The 23,777-nt window shown below is 38.9% G+C and overlaps 1 long non-coding RNA gene across 1 annotated transcript; it reads left to right on the forward strand.

Annotated features, from left to right (window-relative positions):
- Window positions 1–18,972: 18,972 nt before the first annotated feature.
- LOC134171896 (uncharacterized) lies at window positions 18,973–22,627 on the forward strand. Its single transcript, XR_009967764.1, has 2 exons — window positions 18,973–19,085; window positions 21,175–22,627. It is a non-coding gene; the product is annotated as an uncharacterized LOC134171896 (long non-coding RNA).
- The last annotated feature ends 1,150 nt before the right edge of the window (window positions 22,628–23,777 follow it).

Below are 23,777 nucleotides of genomic sequence, written 5' to 3' on the forward strand. Positions count from 1 at the left end.
TAGAAGTCAGTTTTAAGATTTACAGGGAGGTTGTGGGAGGCCTAATGTTTTATATTTGGTCTGAAGTAAATTAAAATTGTAACTCTTTTTAAGAAAAGAAGTTGAGGACTAATGTTAAAAATCAAGTGTTTTCAGAACCTCTCAAGAAAACTTCCTTATAAAACAAACTAAATTTGTTATGTAGTAGAGAATATCTACCTTCAACTGTGAAGTGATCTAAAGGGGAAAACTGGGCTCTGTATCTGAGAAAGTAGCATAGCAGAGTCATTGAAAAGTAGAGGGAAAAAAATATTCCTCAAATGAATCAAATTCACCTGATTGATGTGCCTATATTGTGACTGAGCCTTATATGTCTTAAGCACTTCTTAAAGCATTTTCTTAATTTATGAATAGAAATACTCACTTTTAAAGATCTTCAGTGACAGAATCTGAGTGATCAAGTTTAAGCATCTAAATTAGATAATGAATTTTCTTTCTGGAAGCTTTACATTTACCAGACTTTCTATTGACTGGAAGAAACTTGGCCAAATATTCAAGAAAAAATACTTTGTGAGGGATTTGAAATTTATGCATAAATTAGACAGAGTGGAATTTCGCTTTAGATTTAGATTACTGTAAGCAGTGTACAAAAATTCTAATGTTATTAGGCTTCTTAAACCTACTTACATGCACAGCTGAGGCAGAATTACATCAAAGGCAAAATGTTTGACCATAAACAAGTGATGGAAATGAGAGATAAAGTATAATCCAAAAAAGTATTTAACAGAGAGGTAGCACAGAGCAGACAGGTTCTTTCAGCACACGAAGTTGTGGCTGTCCAGTCCCTGTCAGTGTTCAAGGCCAGATTGGATGGGGCTTTGAGCAACCTAGCATAGTGGAAGGTGTTCCTGCCCATTGCAATGGGGGTGGATCTAGATGATCATCAGGATCCCTTTCAACACAAACGATTCTATGATTGTATGATTTTATGATTCTATGTAGTTGTGACTTTTGTAGTAGAAAATTTTTCTCCTACGCAAATATTGGTTCAAGGCATCAACATGCAGCCTGAAAGATGGTAGATTGCAAAGCAAATAACATGGTTAGGTATTACCTAACCTAATTTTTTTTCAGAAGATACCAGCATGTAGCATTTTGCAACATGTATTGAAGGGTATTAGTGCTCATGAAAGTGATTTTATAAAAGAAATTGGTCTGCAAAGGCATGTTAGTTGACCTTGCTAAGCTTCCAGGCAGAATTTTTAATGAGAGCAGGAGGAAGTGAGTTTCTTTTTGTCAATCCTTTTTTTTTACTATGATCTTAAAATTTCCCTAGTAAAGTAAGAAAAAAATTTATCATATTCCTTAAAATCCTTTAAGATATCAATAGACCATCATAACATGAGTGGGCTGATGATTACAAAATCAACTTGTCATGTGCACGTTAAATGCATTTTAAAAAAGATCTATTAACTGACAAATTGTAACTAATTTTCTTCAGACAAGTAAAATAAACAGTTATGTTAGGAACCCAGTTAAGTTTTTACTCTGTAACACATAGTAATATGGTACTTAGATCTAGCAAACTAAAATAATATAGTGTCTCAAAAATGTCAGTATTTTTAGTAGATATTACACCAAAAGCGTAGCTGGAGAGTGGAAGCAATTTAGGATAAAATATATTCTGATAAGTAGTGCATGGCGAAGCTAACAAACAATGTTAAGACTTTTCTTATGATGCATCACACAGTATCCATATGGTGATGCATAAGTTATATTAGCGGTTTCAAATAAAATTGAAGTGATTATTACAGACATGTTAGATTTCTTTCTCCACATAATGTCACAGCAATTGTTCTCATGTTCTAAGAATACAATGATAATGCCAGTTGGATTAGGAGTTCTTGGTCTGCCACTCCCACAAGAATGCACTTTATGTTTTATTAGACTATTTCAGGATCAGGATGCACTAATGCAATGAGATGGAGAATGAAGGGATGAAAATAAAACAAAGGTAGCATTATAGACCATTAAAAACAGAGGGAACAGGAAAAAGAACATCTTCCGATACTTAAGTAGAGACTGGGTCAGGTGGGCTAAGAGAAGTAGACAAGGTAGCTATATGATCTGGATCAAAGGAGGAGGATTTTTTTGAGAAAGGGTCTTAAATAGAAGTGTGAGGGAGCTTTGAAAAACAACAGAAGAGTTTTGTGGACACTGCAGACTGCAGGTGATAGGATTGTTCTGAGTCTATTTTGGTACAGGATTCCATTGCCTTAGGAGCTCTACACAAAGAACAGGATGGCTCTCTGTGCTCAAGCATAGGTTTGCTCAAATTATTCTATATGAAAAAGCACTTGTGTGAAGACCCTCAAGTCTGTAATCTAAGAAGAAACAAATACACTTTTACTGCAGCAGCTTAGAATTTTTTTTAACATACTTTGTGCAATTTAAGTTGAAAATTGTAAGATAAGGCAGATGCCATTTAGTTTATTTCCCTTAAAAAAACCTCTAAAAATAAAATATATTGCTTAAGCAGCAGGTACCTTTTCCTTTCAAGCTGGTACTTGTGCCTCAAGCAGGATGCTTATAGTCTGAGCATTTTTATTATAGTTAAAAAAAATATATTCCGGAACAATGCCAGAGACTCCAGCAGCTGTGAGTCAAAGCTAAATATCACATGAGTGGGATTGCCATAGTAACTAACACAAATGCATCAAATACATTAGAAAGGAGTCCACTCTTCAGTTTACCTTTCACCTGTAGTATAAGCTGTGGTCACATCTGCTGGTGAAAGCTTATTGAAGAATATTAAATCTATTATCTCTCTGCTCATAAGTGTTTAATATTTCATTGGCATTAATGGCATCATACCAGAAAAATAAAAAGATGAGTGGGTGTCTGAAAAGAGAGAGTCACAATAAGTAATATGAGGTTCCTACCTCACTTCATAACAGGGTTAAGTTCCTAAGTTTTTTGCAGAAAGAAATAGATTTCTCAGAAGAAAGTAATGGCTGTCAATAGTCATATGGAAAAAAACAAACTAGCCACCTTCAATAACAGATCATGGGAAAGCAACAAAACCACAGTAGGTGTTACCACATCTCTGGTAAAACCTTTGACAGTCTCATGGGATAGTCTTGTATATGTTGGCCCTGTGGACACCAACAGGCCAAGATGTCCCCAGCCAACCTGCCCCCCGTCTCTGGTCAGGACGCTATTTCAGCCCCTCCAGGGCCATTAGTCCCTGCCCCAGCAGTGCCACAGCAATGCTGGTCTCCAGCCCTGCCTTTAGCCTGTTATTTCCTTTTGCTTCTGGCTGGAGTCCCTGGCTGGGCCCTGGCATTAGTTTATCACTTGCCATGTTTTGGGCTATTGATGGACTATACCTGTGGTGTGGCTGTTGATGAACTGTGTCCCATGGGTGATGGCACAGCTAGTGCTTGGTCAGCTTTGACATTGCCTGACCAACCCTGGGGAATTTGCTGGTCCATACTGCTTTGAAAAGACTGCCATGGAAAAGGTGAGCAACAGGCTGGATGGCCATGCTCAGGAAGTAGTTACCACTAATTGAGTGCAAAAATGGAAGACTGCTTTGCATGCAGGGGGTTGTTGTAGGTTCACTTTTGTTCCATGTTTTCGTTAACAATCAGCTGGCTAATGGAATAAAAAGCACGATTGTTAGTATTTTGCAGGTGCTACCTAGGGAGGAAGGACTAGTTGTTGGTTGGAAAAGACCATTAGAATTGAAAAGGGTCATGACTGCATTTTTTAGTGAATAGATGTAGACATATGAAAGGAACTGCATGTAAGTAAAAGCTATCAGATGAAGGGAAGGATGAGGAACATTAGACCCTTGGAAAAGTATCTATAGGCAAGGGGCAAGAGAAAGCTGCAATTAACCATAAGCCAGATATAACATTACTGTGAAGAAGGTAATCATCACAGAGGAGTGTGACTGTCATGACATGTGAATGGGTGCTTTCTGCTCCATCTGGCAGAGAAGACCTGAACTAGACTCTGGTGCCCAGGTGTGGGTACAGAATGATGAGAAGTGGACACTCTAAAGGAAAGCAATGAGAATGACCCAAGGTTTAGAAAACATGATCTATGAGGAATGATTGAAAAGGCTGGGTTTTTTTTTTCCTTTAAAGACTTGAGGGAGGGCATGATAAAAACCTTGAAGTATGAAAGGTTATTGTAAAAAGCTGAGAATGTATGCTATATATTCATAGAATAAATTGTGGCAAGAAAGAATGAAATTGAAAATCTAAACTATGGAAAGCTAAGAAAACCAGTGTTGAATACTTTGCTTTGAGACTCTCCACCATTCACGTCTTTAGGAATACACTAGATAGCCATCTATCAGCAATGATAACATATAGTTAGTCTTATCTTGAGGAATGGACTTTCTCTTGAAGACCCTTCCAGAAGTTTTTAATGTAGCTATTGCCAAATCTCAGCAGATCTTTAATGGGACCGTTGGCAGCAAAGTACATACTGTAATACCTGTAGGAGAACCACAACATCTAGAAATATGGTCTACTGAAGTTTCAGATTAAATGTTTAGGAGTGTCTGTGCTTAGCTCTTGACACTGCCACATTCTGTGGGGGAAAAATAAGACACGGAGTATTATTGCTTTACAGTAGTAGCTTCTACTAGATTACCAGTACAAGGTTTTCCAGAGAAATAGAAATTCAAGAACATTTAAAAGATAAAGTGTCAGGTAAAGAGTTATTGCTACAAAATACCATGACAGAATTCATTTGAAGGTAAGTTTCAAAGACAATTTCAATGACATATTGTGAAATCTAAAGAAGAAAGGCTTACAACTACTTTATTCTGAATGCAACATTACTGGGGTGAAGTTTGTTTTTTGAACGGTGGAGAAGAACGAAAGATTTGTGGAGGGAGCAATACTAGCAAACAAATTAAAAGCGATAAAACATGACATAGGCGAGATGACTGTCAGCATTTTAAGTTTTTGAAGAGGTGGACCACTGAGAACTCTCTTTCCCTTTCACCTCAAAGGCAAGAAGGCAGATGTGTAAGGCTGTATTATTTATTTTGCTCTTCTTCTGGCTCCAGACGAATGACTTATTAAATTCTGCAAAACAAAACAAGTGAGCTTCTTGTGCAGATAATACAGAACTGGCACTGTTTTTGGAATATATCTGACTACTAAATTGTGCCGTTTTGTAGTTAAGCTCTAGGGAAGACCTTAACCTGAAAAGATCTACGTTTTAGAGGACAGTCTCAACCACATTTCATGATGTGGTATTGGTTTCAGATAGTAAGGCAATGTACCTTGGTTTTGTGAAAATTAAAATTTTTGGGTGAATCCTGGGAGACTTTGATGCCACACAGAAAGGACAGATAAGCAAGTTACTCTTAAATAGGCATTAAATAATCTTCACAGAATTCTACATCAAAGGCCAGTTCACCCCACTACTTGCACGCTTCCACTGAAGGCATTGGTTGCATCAGAAAGCACAGCTGCAGCAGCAGTGCACAAACTGTAATGATACTTTATAAGTGATGGTGGCAGAAATGTTAAAGGTGAGCACACACATACATGTGGGTTAACGCAGAGAGAGCAGCAATATCTTAGAGGCAGGGACAGCAGTTATACAGTGTCAAGTGTAAGACCAAATGACATTGTAAGGTTCAGTCCCAGAGAGTTGTGCAGAAAGAAGAGGGTGGGTTAAAAAAAGGAGAAAGCAACAGCACACATGTATGATAAATCCTGTTGGGATCAGCAAGGCAGCACAAAGCCAATGGCAGGAGTAAAAATGCTCTGGATACATGCATCTAACATGGACAGGTTGTGGTTCCAGATGGCTAAAAAGACAAATCACATCCAGCTTGAATATTTTAAATGTTTAATTTTATTAAAAAGTCCTAACGGAGCTTTTCTGAGCAGAAAACAGCATGATCACTGCTATGCGCAGCTCCAGGTGGGAAAGAGTGCATTGCTGTCATTTTTATTTTGAGCAAAGTCCTCGTGGTTTGGAGCAGCTGCATGGTCCCTAGGCATCCTGAAAGGTGGCACTCCAATAGCACGTCTGGAAACACGGCTGGTGTGTCCCAGAAGGGGCTGCTCAAACCAGCCCTGCACAGACAGCTGGGAAAGTGCTAGTTCCCATGCTGGTCACCAGTGTTCAGACTGCCAGCTTTGAGGCCAGTCTGTCAGAATTTAAAACTACCTTCACAAAAGGTATGAACTTTATACATGAGAGAAGTAGGCAGCCTGCAAGGGACCCAGCAGGGATGCTTTCAAAACGATCTTAGGCATTAAAAATAAGGCAGGAGGGAGGGGAGAGAGGGGAAGATATTACTGACATAGGAGTACAGTTTTTAAATGCAAAATATAAAAACATTTCCATTGAACAAAGCTTTCTAGAAGCATCTTCTTTCCATTCACCTGGGCACCAGCTAGAGTGTACTTGATATTTAAATTAGCACCATGATCCTTCTGGGAATTTTCTAAGGGAAAAAAAGTTATTAAGAAAAACTTATTTTGACTTCTTTTTTTTTTTTTTTTCTAGTCCATTTCTTCCGACACTCTCTAAACACCTTCTTCTTGGTAATTAAAGACCAATATACTCCAGCTTAATAGCTGTCCACGATTCACTGAGAAAGAGAATGAGCTGTCTTATTCTACATAAAATCATCTATAATCCTATATCACATCACCCTTTATTTTTAGAAGCAGGCTTGACAGCTTCTCTTCTGGGCCTTGCTCACAGCATGTGCCTCTGTGCATTTCACCTTGGGCATCACCAGCAAGGAGAATGCAGAGTGCAAGACTTTTAAACAGATCAGGGCAGAAAAAAAGAGTAAGAAGCCAGACCATTAAACCTCACCAACTGGCCACGTCTATCAAAGGAGATTTCTAGAATTATCTTTAATCAGTGGTAACATTGCTGTTGTCAGGAAAAGATATGAGATTTGAACCCCTTAGCCCCAGATGTACCTTGCAGCTGGTAGGTCATGCAGAGAATGCCTTTTCAAAAGCCAATAGCTACCTGTGAAAGGGCTTTGTCTTCTCTTTTCAAGAGACGGTCTCCATATGCCATAGAAAATGACTTAGGGGAGGTTTAAGGCAACAGGGAATACAGGTATGGTAGGCTTCGGCTTTCTTGTAGGGATTTGCTATGGTGTTTTTACCAGTCTGTAACCTGAGCAGAAGGAGATGTCAGGAGGCCATTAGGTCTGAGGAGGAATATTGTTGTCACATACCAGCACAGTATTTCTGTGTCTTCCTGGGGCATAGTATTACAGACCTCTTTTTATCTAAATTACTCACAGGGCTAGTTCATTAAATAAAGCCAAACTGCCTGCACCACAAATTAGAGTACTCAGTGCCAACACTGAATAAATATAAACCCACATAACTCCTTTGAGTACATGGGTCAACCATTCAGTTGTTCAGTCATGTTTGCTGAACAGATGTGAAACAGTGACAGCGATTTGCCCATATTACCTTAGTTACTTAAACATCACCCATGAATCAATTCCTATAAGCTGTTTTGCAACAAGTTAACCTCTAAATCCAAGTTAAACCTCCTGTAGATCCATTATATCCTAGAGCTTTGTTTATACTAGAAATGTCTGAGAGGTTGTGATTTTCCATTATTTTTTGTTATGAATACCATGGGTTGCAAGATAAAGTGGAACAACATTGAACAATAAATGAAATTAGTGAACAGTTAGCATCGATCAGTTTATGGCTGTTGCCAAGGGCAATCTTGGTGTGTCTCATTTTATATTCTATTGAGAAAATTGATGTGTAATTTCCTTATCATGAGCAGGGACTGATCTAAAGAAGCTTCAAGAGGTAAGGAGTGCTAATGGATCTTGAAATTGGATTCTAGCCATGGCAATGAGCCTGGAGCTGAGCATCACCAGTAATGAATGATATATGAGTACAGAGTGAAGAGATAGAACATTGGTCATAGGCACTTCTTTATGTTGTGTTTTCTGTATCAACAATTCTTGTCTTTAGAGCATCTCTGCCTTCTCTCAAGATTTTTTTAAATTTAAACAGATTTATTCATTTTCTTTGCCTCTGCTTCTCCTGCTCCCCTACACTCTTCCTCGTTTGGTTTATTTTTAATTTGAAGCATTTTAGGAATCATCTGCAAATTTCTGTAGCAGCAGCAATCACAGCTGCAATCTTTGTGTGACCAGAGGAATACGTGTTCAGGCATGCACACAAGCATGCCTGAACTATCTTATAATAGCTTATTTGTGCTTTGGGGAAGGAAATGGAACAAGGGAAAGAAGAGTGAAGATACTGTTATTTAGCCTCTCTTGTTGTGAAAATCAAAATCATGGCTCAATCTTTTCACAGTATCACAGTATGCTAGAGATTGGAAGGGACCTCAAAAGATCATCTAGTCCAATCCCCCTGCCGGAGCAGGAACTTTTTATTTATTTATTTTTTAAATATATGATAGAAAGCAAATGATCCTGGACATGCATGTGTATATCAAATACATGTTTTTATCTCTGTAGAGTCTATTCAGTTGGACTTGTTTGTGAGACTGAAAATATTTTTCTTTCCACTGGCAAGCTAAGGGGCTTTAAAACCTCACATGGAAGTTGGACTCTTCATAAACCCTTTTGAATCATCACTTCTATGCAACTGGATTTCTTCACAGGAACTAATAAACAGGAATGACTCTGGCTATTTTTTTAACAAGTTTGATTTACAATCACATTTTCACAATATCCGCATAAATGGTTTTCTTTCTATGAAATGTTAGAGCAATTTTCTTCTGGTTTTGGAGATTTTAGTTTATTGTGTTGTTTTTTTTTTGTCTTTTGTAAGTACCAAATGCCTTTCCAGATTACTCCGCAGAAGAAAGAGCTTAGAGAAGGCAAAGGTTTTGGTTTCAGTAGACTCCAAATGGAATTATTTGATGCCCCAGATACACAAACCCTCCTGCTAAGAGCAAATACTGGGAGGATGAATGGCAGTTATGAGGGAAGTTATTTAAGGAAAAAATTCACACAAATCCATATCATCAGTGTATATCACAGGACAGAAGTGTAGGATGAAGGTAAGAAGAAAAGAGAGAGAATGCACAGATGTGAAAGTCAATTAAATGCAGAGGTCTGAGGAGAGAGAGTGGGAGGGTACACAAGTGGCTTCAGTGCAGAGTGTAATGATTACCTTTGATTTTCATTGTGCTGTAGGATTGCCCTGGTCTTACTGCATAATTTGCTCAAACCTCAGTATTACACCTGGTGTGTATTGAGAAGAGCTGATGACCCTGTTATTCAAGCTTGGTTCAGAGTTCTTACTGAGAAATTTATTTTTGACTTCTCTGGTGAGGCTAGCTTTTGTGATTACATTATCCTGTGATATAATTTTACAAATGTCACATATATAATACAGTGGACCCAATATCTCCTTTGCCACTGGTAAATGGTAAGTGTCATCAGTAGCAAAGACGATTTATATATGGTTATAACTGAGGAGCTGATCAGTATTCTTTTCACTAATTCACTTCAAGCATCCTTTTTGATATTTCCTTTAAACATAGCCCAGAGAAGTAGGTTATTTTTAAATAGAATGTGAGATCATTTCCATGCAGAAAAAAAAAAAACAACCCACATACAAATGAATCTTTGCTCAACCAAAAATAATCTTTAAAAATTTCTTACCTGTTTGTACTACTTATCAAAATTATGGCTGTCCAATACTCTTATTCTCTGCAACTTTCATTCCTTATTGGCTACTGTTACCAGTAATTATTCCTTAAGCTTTCTCTCCAGGGCTTTCTTTTCTGATGTCTCAACTTCTAGTTCTGCCACAAGCCTTGTTTCCGTAATAAAATATTCATACCCATTTATCTTCCTAACTACTTCAGCTTACAGTCTTGTAACAATTGTAAAGATTGCTTACTTTTACACTTCAAGTTCTCTCTAAGCTCCTGGTTGTTCTCAATGAAAGAAAGTTACAGTTCTGTTGATGCACTCTCTGGCTGATTGCAGAGAAGCACCCTAACCAAAATCTGGTTTTGGTTACAAAATTAACCTGTGTCCCAGAAAGAAAAACACATAACTAATATGGGAGAATAATTTGCTTTTGAAAGCAAATACCTGATAGGCAGAGGAACTGAAAAACCCTGTTCTGCATGGAACAAACTCCTCAAGGGAGTGGAAACTACAGTGAAAAATTTGTGTAGGCATTTGCTAGACATCAAGGTTTATATTCCTTGTATCCTAGAATTCCTAAAATAATCAATCTCTAGTTGCTCAAAGAGTTTCTGAGTTCACTTAGAAAATTTTGTCCTGACTGAATAAGATAAGCACTAAAGTTTTAACAAAATCTAGAGCAAGATTAGAATTCAGGCTTTGGTATGACAAAACTGAAACTTACTGGAAATGACCAACAGCCAAAATAATGCAGTAGAAAAAACAATTTCAGCTGATGAACTCTTTCTGCTTCCTTTCTTGCCAAACCAAATGCAAGTGAATATTCTCTAATTGACTCAAACACAGCAATTAATAAATATTACCTAAGATTTCAAATTTATATTGATTTTTACCTTCTTTAAAGGTAAAAATCAATATAAAGATGAAACAGATTCCTGAAATTCTCTTTTTTGTACACAACATTTCACAAGAATTTGTGAAACTATTTAAGACAAATGTCTTTGCTCCTCTAATACCCTAGAAAATATTTCTGGGGAAAATTTTGTAGACCTACAACATGTATTATTGGGATTTAACAGTGTACAGGTTTGACATTTCTCTCCACCATCACAAACCTTTGTTATTGCATTGAAAGTATAAGACTGTCAAAGCAGTCTGTAAGCAAATCCTGGTTAGCAGTAGCAGAATTCATGCAGGATTATTGATGACAAAATAGTATTCAAATATTGCTATCCTAAAGGCGTATAGACTTGCAGCATGGGCTTTTTAACAGTCTGGCTTCTATTTTTTTCTCACATTCCTTTTACGCGAAGTATCTAATCAACATGGCACAATTCTTACTGATGGAGGACAGATCCTAGAAGTTTCCTCAGTATCTAAACTCCAGGGGATTCAGGAGGACATTTCAATGGCCTCGCTCTTTGCTGCATTCACAGCAGGAATTTTTTCGTTACTTGTCAGCAATGTAAGCAGTACAAAATGAGGAGCCACACAATGAAGAAAGAACCTGCCCACAAGGTCCAAGGAAACAGGACCTGCCAAGAAGTAATCCTCGCATGGTCAACAAGAGATAACTTCACCAACTCTACTTGGACTTTTTTTTATCATTGATGAATACCAGGATCTGCTTCAGAGAAAGGTCATTTTTTTATAGAAAGATTGAGCAGAAAAAGCAGGAACCATATTGCTTTCTGCTTAAAAGGATTTACAGTTAATCAGAAAATAAATTTCAGCTACTGGCCCCATGTTCAATTTTCCAAAGAAATTTCATATCAGTGAAACTTTATTTGCACAAATGTTCATGGAGAATTGTTGCCAAAACTATATCAGAATGTTTCAAATTGGGTTTGTGGTTACATTCTCTGTGCATTCTAAGTCTGATAAAAATTATGTTCCAGATAAATTAAAATAGTGAAAAGTTCAAAAGTGAACACTGAATTCTTAGGAAATTCCTGAATTATACAATCTTAAACTCAAGGCATCTCTAAACACTACATTAAGTGTTTGATATACACTACCAGATACAGGGTACTGACTAAAGAGAATTTAAATCTCCTTTGGTATCTCCATTTTTATCCTCCATGTACTCAGCCTGACTGTTTCAGTAGTTTGGATTTGGCAAAGCAATTGCAAAAGAAACAAACTGTTTTTTTTTTTTGTGTTTTTGCAATGCAGACACATAAAGCAATTTTAATTAGGAACCTCTCCACTCCAGTTGCATATACAGTTCTCTAGCCACATGGATAGAAATGTTTCATGTATGTTTTTAAATGAACAGGGAAAGTTACCAAGTACAATATTTTTATGTACCAGAGGACCACTAATCACAGGTAACAAGTTCTGGTTTTGATCTTACTGAAATGTTAATAATCAGAGCAAAATATTACCAAGACTGGGCTTTGGCTATTCCATAGAGCAAAGCTATTATTCAGCATATAACATGAGTTTAATGGTTAATTAAGAAAAAAGTGAGAAAAGCTGCTTGCAGATGACTGATCGGTTTGGAACTACCAGTTTGCCATCTGTCCTGTATCAACAGGTCTCAGTTATTTAAACCGCTACACTAAGACTATTAAAAAAGAAAAAAAAATACTTAAGGGCTGACTCCTCAAAAAAGGACAGCATTACACTGACCTGAAGTGTCCAGACATCCAATCTAGAGACTGAATTTTCCATTTAGCAGAAGCAATAAACTACCAATAATGGGATTTACAAAAACCACAACATGAAGAAAATGCTATTACAATAATTAATTGAAAGTGCTGATGACATAGGTGGGACATAGCCTGTTATTTGACAGGACCAGAACAAAAAAAATTTGCTTTGTCTGCTTTCTCAGCCGTCAGAAATAGAAACTCATTCTTGGTTTGTGGTGTTTCAACAGGTGTCCAGAGAGACCAGTAGCGTCACCCCCTTGAGCATTCCTGTAACATGCTGGATCTCCAGCTCAGCTCCTTTTTCAGCTGCCTAACTTGGATGTGTGGTTATATCTTTCACTTCCCCATGTTACTGGATCTCAGGTAGATGACACAACAAATGGACAGCTCCAGTTTCTCTTTAATCACAATGCATTAGTTATTCACAAAGATTGCAAAACACATCTGCCACTGGCCTTTGCACTGTTCCCCACTCGTCTTTTAAACTCCAGAATCATGAGATCTTTCTGAACAATGAAAACATAGTGACAGAGTCTGCAGGTGAAATAGTATAAATCCTTACACACACGACATACTATCCTGCATGAGCAGCTCAACACCTATAGCTGCATATGTTCCCAGCATTACAAGCTTAGATAAATTTAAGCAGGTTAAGATTATGTAGCAAATGAGCAGAGATGTTAACAATTTCATTATGGGCTTGGGAGGTTAAAGCACTTTTAGGAATGTAAGTCCCTTCTTGGTTCTACGGACTTGTTAAAACCCACACATTAAGGAGCATTCACTGCTTGGCCAGTGATATTCTCCTATGGACAGCAGCAGAAACACGAGGTGTCACCAGAAGTATGATCTAATCCATCACTCCTAGAACCCTCATGGTTTGGTTGAAAAGAAGCTAAATATTATGGTCCTCAACAAAATGTGTCTTCATTTTATGCCATTTCTAATCTCCAGGGGTACTTTTTGAACATTACTAAAGAAATTGCCAGAGATGAACAAATTTTGCTGTCTATTGTCCAGATATGGAAAGCTCTACTAAGAAATTACCTCTGAAAGATGGAACATACTAAATAATTGTTAACTTTCTGGCTTTGGTGAGTTCTCCTGGTGTTGCCAGGGCCTTGCCTATACAGATCTCATTTCTGGAGAATGATTATTCATTATTCTCTTTCAATTTACAGCTGATTCCCACACATCTACATAGTGAGGCAGTGCCTCTGCACTTCTAAAATTGTCTTTTGATGTGTATAATAGTTAATGAGTACTCAGATAAAAACACAGGTACATTAACCAAAGAGTTTAATGAATGTTTTTAATTATGGGAACTGATGCAGTGTGCTGAACAACTGTGACCTTTGGTTTATGCTCTGAAAGTTCCCTTACAATAGAAACATCCCAGAAGTGGCGGCAAACAAGGGTCAGCTTTGTGAAAGATCCATATCAGCAGCTGCTGTAAACATCTCAGGGCAGAATTAAATACAGCAAGCCAGAGTTTTAGAGTTGGTCTGACCTTGTACTCCTATCTGCATGGTTCCAGGACAAAAAAAAACCTCAGTAATGCCAAAATTAAATGAACAACAGGTTCCCTGTAAGCAGGATCCTCTTTTACGCAAACGGGGATCCAATGTGTCATTTTATAAAGTGCCAGTAATATTTTAATTGGAAGAAACCAGCAAGGGGTTAGCAGCTGATGTGCTTAAACTTGGTGTTCACCTCAGGGAATGATCCAGGGAATGAATTTGTTTGGATCTCTGTACTGACTTCATGCTTAACACATAGCAACGTTTATTTAACCTTTATATGACTCAATTTCCCTGGCTGTAGTATGACTACGATAATACTTTCTCATCTTTAAAGACTATTGTGCATACAGATCTCTGGGGTATGTGTAATAGTATCACTGTTATTATAGCGATTTTTCAGAGTTGGAAATCTGATAACACCCTCATCTGTGTTATCTTTTGTGGACATATGTGTTCTATTTTACCTGTGTTCTGAAGCAGCCCTGTCATTTGAAGATGTTTGCCTAACTACTGGGCATTTCTTTATTTTAAATTTATACTTCTGTGGACTTGTATAGCTTACTGCTGCTTGAAATACTAGCTCGATTTCTGTTCTCATCTCAGACATCACGATTTTTTTGCTAATTAATATATCATTGTCAATAAATGTGTTTGACATATGCTATCTCAATGGATTGTAAAATGACACATTAGAGAGAAATGTTTTAAAGACTGTAAAAATTGCCACATTTGACAAAGGGAAAAACACAGGAAATAACCTTAAGGGATTTTGAGTTTCTATTCTCATTATGGGAAAAAAAAAGAACACTGAGGATGTTCTGCATCAATAAGAGCGGGATTGAGTGCGCCCTCAGCAAGTTTGCCGATGACACCAAGCTGTATGATTCTGTTGATACACTGGAGGGAAGGAATGCCCTCCAGAGGGACCTTGACACACTTGTAAGGTGGGCTGATGCCAACCTCATGAAGTTTAACCATGACAAGTGCAAGGTCCTACACCTGGGTCGGAGCAATCCCAGGCACAGCTACAGGTTGGGCAGAGAAGAGATTCAGAGCAGCCGTGTGGAGAAGAACTTGGGGGTGCTGGTCGGTGAGAAAAGGAACATGAGCTGGCTTCGGTGTGTGCTTGCAGTCCAGAAAGCCAACCGTATCCTGGGCTGCATCAAAAGGAGCGTGACCAGCAGGTTGAAGGAGGTGATCCTGCCCCTCTACTCTGCTCTTGTGAGACCTCACCTGGAGTATTGTGTGCAGTTCTGGTGTCCTCAACATAAAAAGGACATGGAACTGTTGGAACAAGTCCAGAGAAGGTCCATGAGGATGATCAGGGGACTGAAAAGGATTGCTTTTTCCGAGCTCAAGATCAGAGCATCCCGACACATAGGAAGTCAAGGAAGAGGGCCAGGAGACCTGCGTGGCTAAATAGGGAATTGCTGGGTATGCTCAAGTGGAAGAGGAGAGTTTACAGGTCATGGAAGAAGGGGCTGGCCACTTGGGAGGAATATAAGGCTGCTGCTAGAGGATGTAGGAAGGCAGCTAGGAGGACTAAGGCCTCCTTAGAATTAAACCTGGCGAGAAGGGTCAAGGACAGCAAAAAGAGCTTTTTCAAATACATGGCAGATAAAACTAACACCAGAGGCAATGTAGGCCCACTGATGAACGGGATGGGTGCCCTGGTGACAGAAGATACAGAGATGGCAGAGTTACTGAATGCCTTCGTCTCTGTCTACTCTGCTGCAGGGAGTCCTCAAGAGCCCTGTACACCTGAGACCTTAGATGAAGTCAGGTCGATGGAGTGGTTTGCCTTAGTCGATGAGGAATGGGTTGGAGACCACTTGAGCAATCTGGACATCCATAAATCCATGGGTCCAGATGGGATGCACCCGCGGGTGCTGAGGGAACTGGCAGAAGTCATTGCTAGACCACTCTCCATCATCTTTACCAAGTCTTGGGAAACGGGAGAGGTGCGTGAGGACTGGAGGAAAGCAAATGTCACTCCGGTCTTCAAAAAGGGCAAGAAGGAGGACCCTGGTAACTATAGACCGGTCAGCCTCACCTCCATCCCTGGGAAAGTGATGGAACACCTTATCCTTGGTGCCATCTTAAGGCATATCAAGGATAAAAGGGTTATGAGGGGCAGTCAACATGGCTTCACCAGGGGGAAATCATGTTTGACCAATCTCTTAGCCTTTTATGGGGAAATAACATGGTGGATGGATGATGGCAGAGCGGTGGATGTGGTCTACCTTGACTTCAGCAAAGCATTTGACACAGTCTCCCACAGCAACCTCACAGCTAAATTGAGGAAGTGTGGTCTGGATGATCAGGTAGGGAGGTGGACTGTGAACTGGCTGAAGGAGAGAAGCCAGAGAGTTGTAGTCTGTGGGGCTGAGTCTAGTTGGAGGCCTGTAACTAGTGGAGTGCCTCAAGGGTCAGTACTGGGACCAGTATTATTTAATATATTCATCAATGATTTAGATGAGGGAATTGAGTGTACTATCAGCAAGTTTGCTGATGACACTAAGCTGGGAGGAGTGGCTGACACGCCAGAAGGCTGTGCTGCCATCCAGCGAGACCTGGACAGGCTGGAGAGTTGGGCAGGGAGTAACTTGATGAAATCTAACAAGGGAAAGTGTAGAGTCCTGCATCTGGACAGGAACAACCCCAGGTTCCAGTATAGGTTGGAGAACGACCTGTTAGAGAGCAGTGTAGGGGAGAGGGACCTGGGGGTCCTAGTGGACCACAGGATGACCATGAGCCAACACTGTGCCCTTGTGGCCAAGAAGGCCAATGGCATCATGGGGTGTATTAGAAAGGGGGTGGTTAGCAGGTCGAGAGAGGTTCTCCTTCCCCTCTACTCTGCCCTGGTGAGACCGCATCTGGAATATTGTGTCCAGTTCTGGGCCCCTCAGTTCAAGAAGGACGGGGAGCTGCTGGAGAGAGTCCAGCGCAGGGCAACCAAGATGATTAAGGGAGTGGAGCATCTCCCTTATGAGGAAAGACTGAGGGAGCTGGGTCTCTATAGTTTAGAGAAGAGGAGACTGAGGGGTGACCTTATTAGTGTATATAAATATATAAAGGGGGAGTGTCACGAGGATGGAGCCAGGCTCTACTCAGTGGCAAACAATGATAGGACAAGGGGTAATGGGTACAAACTGGAACACAAGAGGTTCCACTTAAACTTGAGAAGAAACTTCTTCTCAGTGAGGGTGACAGAACACTGGAACAGGCTGCCCAGGGAGGTTGTGGAGTCTCCTTCCCTGGAGACATTCAAAACCGCCTGGACACATTCCTGTGTAACATTATCTGGGTGTTCCTGCTCCGGCAGGGGGATTGGACTAGATTATCTTTTGAGGTCCCTTCCAATCTCTAGCATACTGTGATACTGTGATACTGTGAAGCACCTCCCATATGAAGACAGGCTGAGGAAGTTGGGGCTGTATGGCCTGGAGAAGAGAAGGCTGCGTGGAGACCTCATAGCAGCCTTCCAGTATCTGAAGGAGGCCTATAGGAATACTGGGGAGGGACTGTTCATTAGGGACTGTAGTGATAGGACAAGGGGTAACGGGTTGAAAAGGGAAAGTTTAGGTTGGGTATATAAGAAGGAAATTCTTTCCTGTTAGGGTGGTGAGGCACTGGAATAGGTTGCCCAGGGAGGTTGTGAATGCTCCATCCCTGGCAGTGTTCAAGTCCAGGTTGGACCAAGCCTTGGGTGTCATGATTTAGTGTGAGGTGTCTCTGCCCACAGCAGGGGGGTTGGAACTTGATGATCTTTAAGGTCCTTTCCAACCCTAACTATCTATGATTCTATGATTCTATAAGAAGATGTTTATCTCCCAAACTCTAAGCCCTTAAATAGGCATCAGAGTTAGACCAGAGGTAGACTGAATGCTAAATTTGGGAACAGTATTACAAATTTCCCAGATTTCACATACATAATATATCAGAATCATAACTAGATATCCTGAAGATGGAAGAGCTAAAAGGCAGCTAAATTTTCATCCACACATCTGTTATGAAACTCACATGCAGCAGTGGCATTGCTAGATACAAGGCCATTTGTACTCTTTGGAAGAGCTCAGTCACTTGACCCTTAATCAAGCAGGTATTTTTTCTCAGTTGAGATAAGCTGCACCCAACACAGTCGATATGGCCTTTATTAGAGTTGGCAGGTGAAGTACAGCTGTATTTTAGGATATGTTGGAATATATTGCTCCATCCCTGGAGGTGTTCAAGTCCAGGTTGGACAGAGCCTTGGGTGACATGGTTTAGTGTGAAGTGTCCCTGCCCATGGCAGGGGGGTTAGAATTAGATGATCTTAAAGTCCTTTCCAACCCTAACTATTCTATGATTCTATGATTCTTTATATGTTTCTCCTACATATACTTTATGAAAATATTTGCCAAAGATTCAGTGGAGCCACCAGTAATCTTGTAAGCATCAGTAATTTTGCAGTGCTCACTGGAATGAAGATAACTGTTGGCAGCTTGCTGGTCAGCTCACTAGATTTGCAATGCCATGTGTCTCTTTTGCAGCTGATACTACCAGGGAATTATTTGGCTTAGGTAATGGCAGATATGCAAGATGAAGCTTAACACTCGGGGCAGTTAGCTTACAGAACATTCATTCAGAAGTCAGTTCTAGGTGTAATCTTCTATATTCTGAAGGTACTACCATATACTACAATGGAAATGTAGGTATTTGCTTGGTTTTCTCCCCCCGACACCCTCTGTATAAGCACAAAACATTGCTTGGGTGCTTTGTCAAGGGTGATTTAGGAACTTCATTTTGTATTAGCAAGATTTGTGATAATGTTTTTACAAGGCTGCCCAGTACCTCATATCCAAACTACCTGCTATCACTTGATACAATATTAAAATCTTTATGTATGTCTCTATGAAATCACCTGAATTTCCAAGGATTTTGTGCTTCATTCATACACCCAAAACCAACCAGATGACAGCAGTAGTGAATTCAGAGTCAGTTTTCATGGTGATTAAAGGTTATCAACTGTGTTTCCAAAGGTTCTATATGAGGCTCAATGTTTAACACATTGTTAATAATCTACAATTCACAAAGTGAATAGTGAGGTAAAAAAAAAATAAAAGTGTAAATCGCCCAAACCATTTTTATATTCCATTATACCTCGAGACACCTATGCAGAACTTAAACAGAACTTAATCAAATAGGAAAAATAATCAACACAATGGCAATGTCCCTGCTGATAACCAGAGGGCCTCTTGAAGAAAATGCAGCTATGTAAATGGTGTTACATGTCTGAACTTGTCTTTGACAACAGCATAATCAGTATTCTACATTAGTGATACAAATTGCTAAAATACAGACTGCTGAGATGTCTCATGAGAAAGGTAGCAAGGAAATGTTATGGACTGTTCACCATGATCTTCTACTCCATGTACAGCTGTGCTGAAAGGAAACAAGTTCTAGAGGTGCATAAATGATGGGATGGTAAGTAATATAGAAAATGTCCTTCATACTGACACTGATGTAGCCCCTAATACTTCTTGCTTTAGACTGGTTCCTTATCAGAGAAAACATACTGCAAAAATAGACAGGTTGAGTGAAGATAGATAAGAACAAGATATTGGTATGGAAAATGATGTCTACTGAAAAGAAAGACAAAAAGATTATTATATTAAATGATTAAAGGGGAACGTGATAAAAGTGCATGAAATTAGAATGACTTGAGAAAGTGGACTTTACAGGAAATAGCCCTTCAACATATTAAATGTAAATGTTTTGAAAGGAATAAATAATTCCTACCCATCTTATGAATGCATTGTGAATGTTATTGCCAGAGTATAATCTTTGACATTTGAAACTCAGAAGACTTGAAAGTGTTTGGATGAACAGGCAATGAATTGTTTAATAATAACACTGGGAACTTTTCAGGTTTCCTGTTTTCTGTGATATTTGGGGTTTGATTCAGTCACCTGGGTCTAGGCATACATACAGCTATAGTGCAATTTGAGATACAACAGGATATACTGTGTCATGTTGGCCTCATGAGGATGTCTTGGATAGATTATGGTGTCTCAGATGATTCTAGGTACCTGTGTTTCAGAAAACAAATCCAGACCTTAAAGCTTGTCACCATCAGAGGAGAGACACTGATCTACAGAGCCACAGCTCTAATTTAGTCTGAAAGATCCTGTGTTTCGACTGTGTTTCCCAACTGGAGTGAGCATCAACTCAGTGAAAAAAAGCATTCATAAGGGAAAACAAAAAGAAAATGACTGAAACCCAAACTGGAGTCAAGCTATTCTTTTCATAATATACTCAACAGAAAACCCAGGTTATGCAAGCAGAACTCCAAAGAAAGAAACAGGAAGACAGAAATCATTCAGTCCTCCCCATAGTTGCCTCCATCCTCCTTGCACTCAGTCATCCAGCTATGAAGGTTAATGATAAACCTCCTGACTGCCAAATTAAAGGTCTACAGGATTGTATCAGTTACCTGATAATTATTCTCTGAATATACTTCTAGGAAAATCTATTACATTCAGGCTTGAGGGAAGAAAATTCCATTCACTTCAAAACATTATATTCATGGCTAAATTTTTTTTTTAAGTTTTGTTTAACTACTATAAACCTTTAAGGATAATTTTGTCTTATTTTTCCTGTGAAGGTGGTGGTGTTGAAAGAGAAGGGAATGGAAAATAGTGGTTTACATTATTAGAATGGAAATCTGATTTCTACCAAAAGGTATCTTACTTATTCAGAACAGAAACATGCTATCAGGAACATCACCATACTAATTCAGGAAGGTTATATTTCATGTGCAAAAAAAAAAAAAGACTTTATATTATTTTGAGAAAATATCTTTGTTATTTTAATTAAAGAAACCTGAGAGGTCCTATATCTTAACCAGACTGAATAATGATATATCATCATAAACCATGTAAATATTTTAGGATTACAGGAGAATAGACTGATTTCATAGAATAGTAGAATCACTGAATGGTCTGGGTTGGAAGGGAACTTAAAGACCATGTAGTTCCAACACCCCTGCCATAGGCAGGGACACCTTTCTCTAAACCGGTAAGTTTTGTTCCAAACCTGTTATCATTTATAGAAGAAGCTTTAATGGTCATGTAATCACATCTATAATGGGAAAACGGACAACTTGTGTAGTGTCTGTTTTGCGGTAATTTTCTCTCTCATTGTCATTAAAGAGAAGATGAATCCTTTAATTATACTTTAAAATTCAGTCATGCTGTTATCCCACTAGTTAATTCAATTAAAATGAACCCTTGTTAATTCAATCAAAAGGAATCAAACCAACTCTTGAACTGTTTTTCTTCTTTGTGTTTTTCTTTTGGAGAAGGACTGGGGGGATAAAGGGAAGAAGCACAAACTGACACCAGAGTGCTTGTCTCTGGACCCTGACAAAGCAATGCTTGCTTCCTTTCATGCATATACAACAGTTCCCTGTAGGAAGGGGCCTGCCACTATTTCAGTAGCTTTTCCACATGCCCGGATTTTTGTCTGTCACTCATTTGCAATGTGTAAGCAATAAAGTTATCATGAAATTCTTAGATATAAGATTAAAAATGGTGATGGGAATGAAGGGTGATTTATTATGTATGACATGCATTTCTGTTTATGCATTCATGAAGGCCATGTCTGCAAGATCTGTAATGCCAGCTTGCACACACTGCACAAATATGAATAAATGAATAATTGTTTTGATAATATTAAACAGCATGTGTGATGTAGCAGAGCAACATCTGTTATTAGCAGTATAAACAAAAGGAGTTTTTACTGATTGCATGTCATTCTGCATACAGGAATGATGTAATAGGGCCAATTTGGTGACTCTTTGCAGGCAGCAGGAGGGATTGTGTAGGCCTGCTGTGAAAAACAGGAACAAGATTAGAGAAACAGTTCTTTCAAATATGGAGACAAAAAAAGCTCTATAAAAATGCTAAAGGAGGAAAATATAAAATGTATATAGAATTTCTTAAGTTCATAGAAATAATTTGTCCTTTTGAATGTTATCATCTTCCCTTTACTTTTCCTGTCCTGCAGTGAGTTGAATAGCAGTAACTGAACAACCTGGATTTTAGAGGAATCTGGCAACATTAAATACTTTTAAAGTACCATCTCACATTATAACCATCTAGTTAAAAAATCCTTTATGCTCACCAGAAACCCAGAAGAATAAAGCCCAGCACTTCCTGTTTCTAAGTGTATTAATAAATCCTGACTCAAGAATGATACTTTATACTGGGGATTACACAAAAAATAGCAAAAATTAGAATGTGGTTTTGTTAATGCAACTAAGCAGAAATTGTATCTCATTGCTGCTTAGACAACCAATGTCTACCACCAGCAACTGGCTGTAGGTTCCTTCATCCTCATTGATGCCATTTTTGGCATGTTTCTGATTCCAAGATGAGCTATTTCAAGAAACTACACCAAGAGAGAAGTCATCTCTAAGGTTACTTTTCTGATAGTAAAGATACCTGAAACACTTTTCAATGAGGATGAATGAATACAGGAGTAAATACAAAGGAAGCCAATAGAGCACAAAGATGGAGCTACCTGTTCTGGATACTGCTTAGTACATGATGAACTGTATCATGAAACTGTACCTTCAGTCCACTAAAGTAACTTATAACTAGGTATGTTACAGTGTTTGGCTGGATGCTTCCTTTTTGCTCTTGCTCCATTAACCCTCTTTCACTTCCTTTCGTTAACTTTTACATGATTACTTATTTCCAGCTATTGAATGGGAACCTACAGGTGTCCCTGGAACAAACTCTGTTCTGAATTCATACCAGAGTTCTTCACTCAACACTACCTCTTTGTAGTTCCTTTACCTGATTTACCTACATCTACCCAGTCACTAGATCCCTAAGCCCATCATATATTTAGTACTATACGCAGAATGAGGTCTCCTTCCTTAACTAAGTATATTAAATGGCTGCATTTCACTGTCTTTCTGAAAAATTACAATGGACATCAAAACAAAAGCAGCAAAATACTTTGGAAAAAAAAATAGTACAGCTTTGTATAAGTAGCAGCCTTCACCTTCTCTGCCATGGCCAGCACTGACTCACTCAGTTCTGATTCTTGCATAGCATCTCAAGAGCTCTGCTCATTTCATCCCACCACCTGATGGTATGGATTTGGGAATGTCAGTCCTGGGCTTGCCTTCTTTGGAGTGCAATCATGAAATGGGCTGTCAGATGCACAGTGTGTCTAAGAGTAAAAACAAATGTCCATGTTCTCTGACATGTGCAATTCTTCACTTTCATTCAAATATCTAGGTGGTTGAGGGTTTTTATTTATATTTCAAATGTGCATAGAAATGTAAATTTCAGTTTCAGTTTTTCCATGTACAATAGAAATTTGACATATTTTCATTTCTGAACAAGGCAAAAATTCGTTCCAAGACCTTCTTTTGTGTTCTCATTTAACTTTCAAATATTTCTATATAAGACTGAGAATGTTGCACTGAGGACATGAAATCACTGTGAAGATAACTTTTTTTTTTTTTTGGTGTAAGAACTTTGTGAATTGTAATAAACTGATAAGAATGAGTCTTGCATGGATATCTGAATATAAATGCTTTCTTTTATTCCTTCTGGATGAGCCAAAGTAATTTCTGGAGAAAGATATAGAACATTTTCATGGATATTCCAGTATGGTAAACACAGCCATTAAAAGATGTAGTAACCCCAGAGGTGAACACATTAAATAGCTAGCAAAGTAATATTTAATCTGAATTATAGAATCATAGAACAGTTAGGGTTGGAAAGGACCTTAAGACCATCTAGTCCCAAATCCCCCTGCCATGGGCAGGGACACCTCACACTAAACCATGACACCCAAGGCTCTGTCCAACTTGGCCTTGAACACCACCAGGGCTGGAGCATTCGCAACTTCCCTGAGCAACCTATTCCAGTGCCTCACCACCCTTAC

Source organism: Pezoporus occidentalis, unplaced genomic scaffold, assembly GCF_034315485.1.
Source record: "Pezoporus occidentalis ecotype Australia unplaced genomic scaffold, CSIRO_AGI_Poc_V1 ctg43, whole genome shotgun sequence".
NCBI lineage: Eukaryota > Metazoa > Chordata > Aves > Psittaciformes > Psittacidae > Pezoporus > Pezoporus occidentalis.